At 43.1% G+C, this 6,475-nt stretch overlaps 1 pseudogene; it reads right to left on the bottom strand.

Moving 5' to 3' along the window:
* Nucleotides 1-1,149: 1,149 nt before the first annotated feature.
* LOC143133507 (uncharacterized) lies at nucleotides 1,150-2,406 on the bottom strand (annotated as a pseudogene).
* Between the last annotated feature and the right edge of the window lie 4,069 nt (nucleotides 2,407-6,475).

The following is a 6,475-nucleotide window of genomic DNA, read 5'->3' as shown; positions in this document are numbered from 1 at the left end:
TTATGTCCGGTCTATGGATGTCTGCTTTAGTTGACAGCCCGGTCACTAGATTTTAATCGGTAAAGTTGAGGAGCTGGTATCTATTAATGTTCGTGCAAATAGGCGGATTCATGTCCCTTGCAGTTTGCAACTGCGAGGTACATGGCAGGCGCCCCACAGAACGGTTTCATTTTGAGAGGTAGATATCCATGCTGGCACCCCCTCTGCGATGCGTTCGTCCCCCAGTTTCATGCGCCAGTTTCATGACCTTTTATGACAAAACCGTGACTGGTAGTTAACAATCTACATCCTAATAGAAAACTGTTAGCTTTCCTGATATCAAATGACAAATGGTATCAGTTAGGCCTATAACACAACATAAATTGTGCTGACGACCCAAATAAAATCTCCTGCGACCCACCCGTGGGTCGCGACCCAGACTTTGGGAAACACTGATCTAGAGTATTGTATAGTCAAATTTGAATAACGTGGCCAAAAGCTTGTGGCATAATTAAATATGTCAATATTCTTTCCATTTGCCTACCAGTGTATGATGCTTGCATGAGGGAAACATCCCAAAACGATGACACCCATATAATTGAGGTTGTTTTTATCATGCAACCATGCAAGCAATGAAACTATTGTAATTATATTTTATATTAGTAAAGCAGTCCTCTGGTGTGCATGTTTTCACAACGTTTTTGTGAACAATGTTAGCACTTTAAACACTGGCTGCTTTGAAGTGCATGTATAACAATATAGCATAACAATAATAATTGTGATGTGATATAAGGATCATTTGATGGGGGGTGGGTTCATGTAGGTGGGCCCTATGACCCCAAAGTATGCCATGACCGGGCCTCAGGTCAAAGAAGTTGTCTATGTCCATGGAAACACTGGCATACAAATAAAGTCTATCAAAGGTCTGACATTAGATCTGAAGGTAGCATTTTAAATGGGTGTTTTTTTTAATACATAATGTTTTTGAACAGTTTACTTACAGTAATACAGCTTCTAACAAAAGTGATATATATATTATGTTTTCCCTTTAGTTGAGTTCAAAATAAAACGGACACAACAAAATAACAAACACTTGATTTAAAAAAAAAATTAGTCGTTTAGATTAGTCGACTAATCAAAAAATTAGTCGAAAGATTAGTCGTTAGAAAATTAGTCGTTAGTGGCAACACTAGCCTCAGTAGACATCTTGGTAGAGGTTGGCTGCAGACCAAAGGAAAAGAAAAGCCAATAAGGTATTTCACACCATTTCTATTTAGGAATATTTGCTCCTTTTCAAATGTTAGATTTTTAAAAGGGTATATGAAATTAAGAGCTCTTTACCAAAATCCTATATGATCCATTTTAATGCATTTTCATTATTTATGTATTTATTTCAAGCAATTTCAGTGGAACTGTATTTGGGTTATTTATTACCTCTATTGTTATTTGATTTATCTTTACTTAATCAAAACAACACAACTGCACTTGTATTACCTGAAATATAGCCAAATTGTGCTCTCGCGAGAACTTTGGATTTCCAGGGTTTATATACAATACTTCCAGGGGAAATACACAATTAAATAAAATGACTTAATGTTTTCAAAATGGATTCATAGCATTTTGTAAAGAGCTGTTCAAATATAAAAAGAGCTGTTACGTCTGTTCGAATGAAGCTGTTGTCTACGCTCTCTTGGAAGAAGGTCATTAAGAGGAGAATGGTAGCAATGGCGATCTTCTCATCGGTCAGCTGCTCAGAGTCAATCTCCTGGAGGAGAGCCTGGATGTGTTTATTCAATTTCAGTCTTTGGCTGGCAAAATATCTGTAGGTTCTCTTTCCTTTTGACAACAGAGCTTCACGTAGACGTACGTCTATATCAATGTCTGTTAGCATGTGGAAGTGATTACATAGACCTGTCTTTGTAAAAAGGAAAGGCCACTGCTCATGTATTTCAGAAAGACTGGGAGAGGGCCAGGTGTTGATCATATGTCTTTGATAGATATATGTTAGATCCATGACACTCGGGTCCTGTTGACTGGAAGATGGTGGTCATGGTGTTTCGCTTTTGTTCAAGCGATTCCACAGTTTCATTTTCAGGAAGACCTGAGGGCTGCCCTTTATGACAGCCGTAGCTGTCCGTTTCAGTTCTGCCTGTGTTTATGGTAACATCATTATCACTGTTGTCATTCCTCGACCTTTTAGGCTGTCGGAGGCGATGACTGACGTTATAACGATTCACATGTTCTACTCTAGTTTTTCAGTTGATTTAAAAAAGAGTAGTGCCCACATCCCAACTGCTCTCCCTCCCCAGTTCTATCAGCAAATGTACCTGGATATTTGGACACAATGGCTCGAGCAACTTCAGCACAGACAGCTTTGGTCGGGTTTGGACAGTGAACTTGGAGAGCTTCAACAGTAATTCTCACCATTGCTCTCCTGTCTTCTGGGTGTGCTGTGTTTCCTCTCTCTGTGGCCTGTAGCAGACGTGCTGGCATTCTGCTCCATGGTACTTCAAAACTGCTGGGCCAGTACCTCTGTGAATATAGCGGTGGTGGTGACAGTGGCAGTGGTGAAGGTGAAGGGAAGAGGGAAATATCACTCTGAAGTGACATCCTGGCAGAGAAAGCACAGGCGGAGAAACAGTCTGTTCTGTGTGACCATTTGAAGGAGATGAAGTCAGTTGCTCAGCTGGTTCTTCAAAAACTGAAATAAATTCCATATTTACAGATTGAATAAATTAGAGGATCAAAGAGGGAAGTTCTTGGGAAAATCATATGATGTATGATGATGGACATTTCAAACACTAAAAAAAACACTAACCAAAAATTGTTTTAAAAAACTGTTCTCTCTTGAGAAAAGACTTGCTGAAAATAAGAGAAATGCTCTCACCATTTGTGAATTTTCGAATAAGTCTCCGGTTCTGAATTGGTGTGAGAAGAGGAATAAGATCATCAGGTTGAACTAGGAGATCTTCTCTCTTTCTCACACCAATAACATCTCTCAAATGTTTAATGAGCATTCTCAGTGTGTCTTCCTCAAGTTCTGGTAGTATCCTGTTAACTTCATGTTGAAGGTAATCAGCATCCATGTCTGTAATAGTTTAAAGAAAGCACACTGCATGATGCAGGCAGACAACTTTTAGGCCTGAAAATTCATATAATGGCAAAGGGTAGTAATCACACAAGTGGTCAGCAACCGGCAACCTGGCTGAGAATTGGCGAAAATGGGAGCAGCGACTCAAAGTTTACCTCGAGGCGTCAGGACTCAGTGATAAGTCATAGGCAAGGAAAATTGCTGTCTTTTTACACTGTATCGGAGAAGATGGGCTAGAAGTCTATAACACTCTCACGATTGAGTATGGTGATGCGAACGACAAAAAGCTTTCAGATGTGTTAGCTGCCTTCCAAAAGTACTGTGAGCCACGAAAAAACACAGTTTATGAGCGTCATCAGTTCTGGGCGCAAACATACAATGCACAAGCAGGAATTGACAAGTTTGTAACTGAATTAAAAGCAAGAGTTTGCAATTGTGAATTTGGAGGCTCAGCAGATCTCATGCTAAGGGATAAAATAGTGTTTAGCATGACTGACACTGCTCTACGTGAGAAACTGCTGTCCATCCCTGAATTGTCCCTGACTAAAGCTGTAGATCTATGTCAAGCAAAGGAAGTAGTGCGTGCACAGGCTCTTGCAATGGCTTCCAGTAGCTCAACAGAGCAGAGTGGACTCCAAACCACATACATGGACAGAGCGCAAGGCTTATAAAACACCCATCAAAGAACACACTCAGTTATGTAGCAAATGTGGGCGGCAACATCGGCCAAGAAGCTGCCCTGCATACAATGCATATTGCAACACATGTGGAAAAAAGAATAATTTTTCTGCAATGTGCAAGTCAGGGAGAGTAGTGGCGCCGATTGAAACAGACACTGATAGTGATGAAACCAGTGCAGCTGTAGACACATTGTTTATTGGATCCATATTACACCATAGACCACAGAAAATAGACACAGGATGGCACACCAACCTTGACATAGATGGAAAGATAGTGGCATTTAAGCTGGACACGGGCGCGGAAGCCAACATTCTGCCTCAATCTATTGTGAGCTCCCTCTCAGTGCCTGTGAAACTCCAAAAGACCGACACAGTGCTAATAGCATATGGTGGTGCCAGGATCAGTCAGTGAGGATAGGAGCAGGCTTCACTCAATTTGTCTATTTCTAAACTTTAAGAGTGCTGGCCTGGATAGTTATACATACAAGAAAAATAGGAGAGAGGCCGCACTATGCATACATACTCTTTTATTTGCACATACGCGTTTCAGCGTGTGCCTTCTTCAGTGATCCAGGATCAGGCCAGCTGGAAAAGTCAGGCTGCATGTTCAGACGCAACATAAACAGTGTCACCTGGATTTCTTTGTCACCACAACATCTGACACCCCTCTACTGGGCCGCCAGGCGTGTGTACAACTGGACCTGATCAGGAAAGTAGAGGCACTAATCCCTGCTGCCCCAACGTCAAAAGATGACCTGCTGAAACGGTATCCCTCGGTTTTCGAAGGCCTCGGTGAGTTTCCGGGACAACACCACATCTACACTGACCGCTCAGTGCCCCCAGTGATCCATGGGTGTAGGAAGATCCCTTATGCTGTACATGACAGGCTGAAAGAGACTATTGATGACCTCGAAAGCAAGGGTGTGATCAGCAAAGTCACAAAGCCTACAGCCTGGGTCAGCAGCTTATGTATCACTGAAAAGAAAAATGGGTCTCTCAGGGTCTGCCTTGACCCCAGAGATCTCAACAGAGCTATATTAAGGCAACACTTCTCCATACCCACTGCTGAAGACATACAGCGCAGACTAGCTGGTAAAAAGATTTTTACTATCCTTGATGAGCGTGATGGGTATTGGCAGATCAGATTAGATGATGAGTCTGCAGACCTCTGTACCTTCAATACTCCATGGGGAAGATACCGTTTCCATCGCATGCCTTTTGGGATTAAATCAGCGAGTGAAGTGTTCCAGCAGGTCAACTATGAAAGCTTTGGTGACATTGATGGTGTCTTCATAGTGGCAGATGACATGTCGCTGCAGCAGACAAAATGGAACATGACAAAATACTCCAGCAGGTGATGGAAAGAGCTAAAGAACTCCATGTCAAATTCAACAAAGACAAAGTGCAATACATGGTTAATGAAGTTAAATATCTTGGCCACATCATCAGTTCGGATGGGGTCAGACCAGATGAATCCAAAGTCACAGCCATCCAACAGTTGCCTCCACCCTCTGACCGAAAGAGCCTGCAGCAACTACTTGGCATGACTAGGTATCTGGCTCAGTACATACCTAATGAGGCCACACTCACCGCACCGTTACGACTGCTTCTCTGGAAGGACGTTGAATGGCAGTGGCATCCAGAACAAGAGGCTGCATTTAGGGCATTGAAAACGGCTGTCTCAACAGCACCACTACTGCGGTTCTTTGACCCCAAGCTCCCAGTGGAAATTCAAGCTGATGCTTCCAAGGATGGACTTGGTGCCTGCCTCATGGAAGACAAACAGCCAGTAGCCTATGCGTCAAGGGCATTGTCTGATGCAGAGCAAAACTATGCACAAATTGAAAAAGAGTTACTGGCTATAGTCTTTGCTCTCAAGAAATTCCACCAGTATGTTTACGGCATTTCTGTGAAAATCCAGTCAGACCACAAGCCCCTAGAGGCAATTTTGTCAAAACCTATAGGTAAGGCCCCCGCACGATTACAGAGGATGCTTCTTCAAATTCAAAGATACGACATCTCTCTCATGTACACACCTGGAAAAGACATGTTAATCGCTGACACTCTATCCAGGGCGTACCCTGATGACTTAGAGACAACTGACGAATGTGACCTTGGTGATGAAAGAGTCATATATTCTACAGAGAGTGCACCACTTCAGGGTAGCATAATGCAGCTCCTGAAAACAGCCACTGCAAGTGATGCTGAAATGCAGCTACTCTTGACTCTTCACAGGTCAGGGTGGCCTGATCATAAGAAGTCTGTCCTGCTGCAGGCTCAACCATATTGGCCTGTAAGGCATACTCTCTGTGTCAATGAGGGATTACTCATGGTTGACAAACGTGTGTTTGTGCCGTGCACACTCAGAACAGACGTACTCAAACGACTGCATACAGCTCACCAAGGCATGCAGCGCTCACTGGCACAGGCACGTTCCATAATGTACTGGCCTGGCCTGTCGGAGGCAGTATGCAAAATGGTTGAATCATGTGTACCCTGTCAAGAACAGTTCCCGGCTAACCACAAGGAACCTCTGCTTCCCCATCCTGTCCCAGACCGTCCTTGGGAAAAGCTTGCAGCTGACATATTTCATCTCAAGGGGAAGCCGTTCCTTCTGATGGTGGACTACTACTCCAAATATCCGGAAGTCCTACAGCTCCATGACATGACAGCACGGACAGTCATTCAGAAGTTCAAAGCTGTGTTTGCCAGACATGGCATCCCA

This window comes from Alosa pseudoharengus, unplaced genomic scaffold (genome assembly GCF_046254945.1).
Source record: "Alosa pseudoharengus isolate Yale_2024_CS ecotype anadromous, Long Island Sound unplaced genomic scaffold, YU_APseudo_1.1 YU_APseudo_1.1_scf_2, whole genome shotgun sequence".
Taxonomy (NCBI): domain Eukaryota; kingdom Metazoa; phylum Chordata; class Actinopteri; order Clupeiformes; family Clupeidae; genus Alosa; species Alosa pseudoharengus.
The sequence above is the reverse complement of the archived record's forward strand: the minus strand, read 5'-3'. Positions and strand labels throughout refer to the sequence as shown.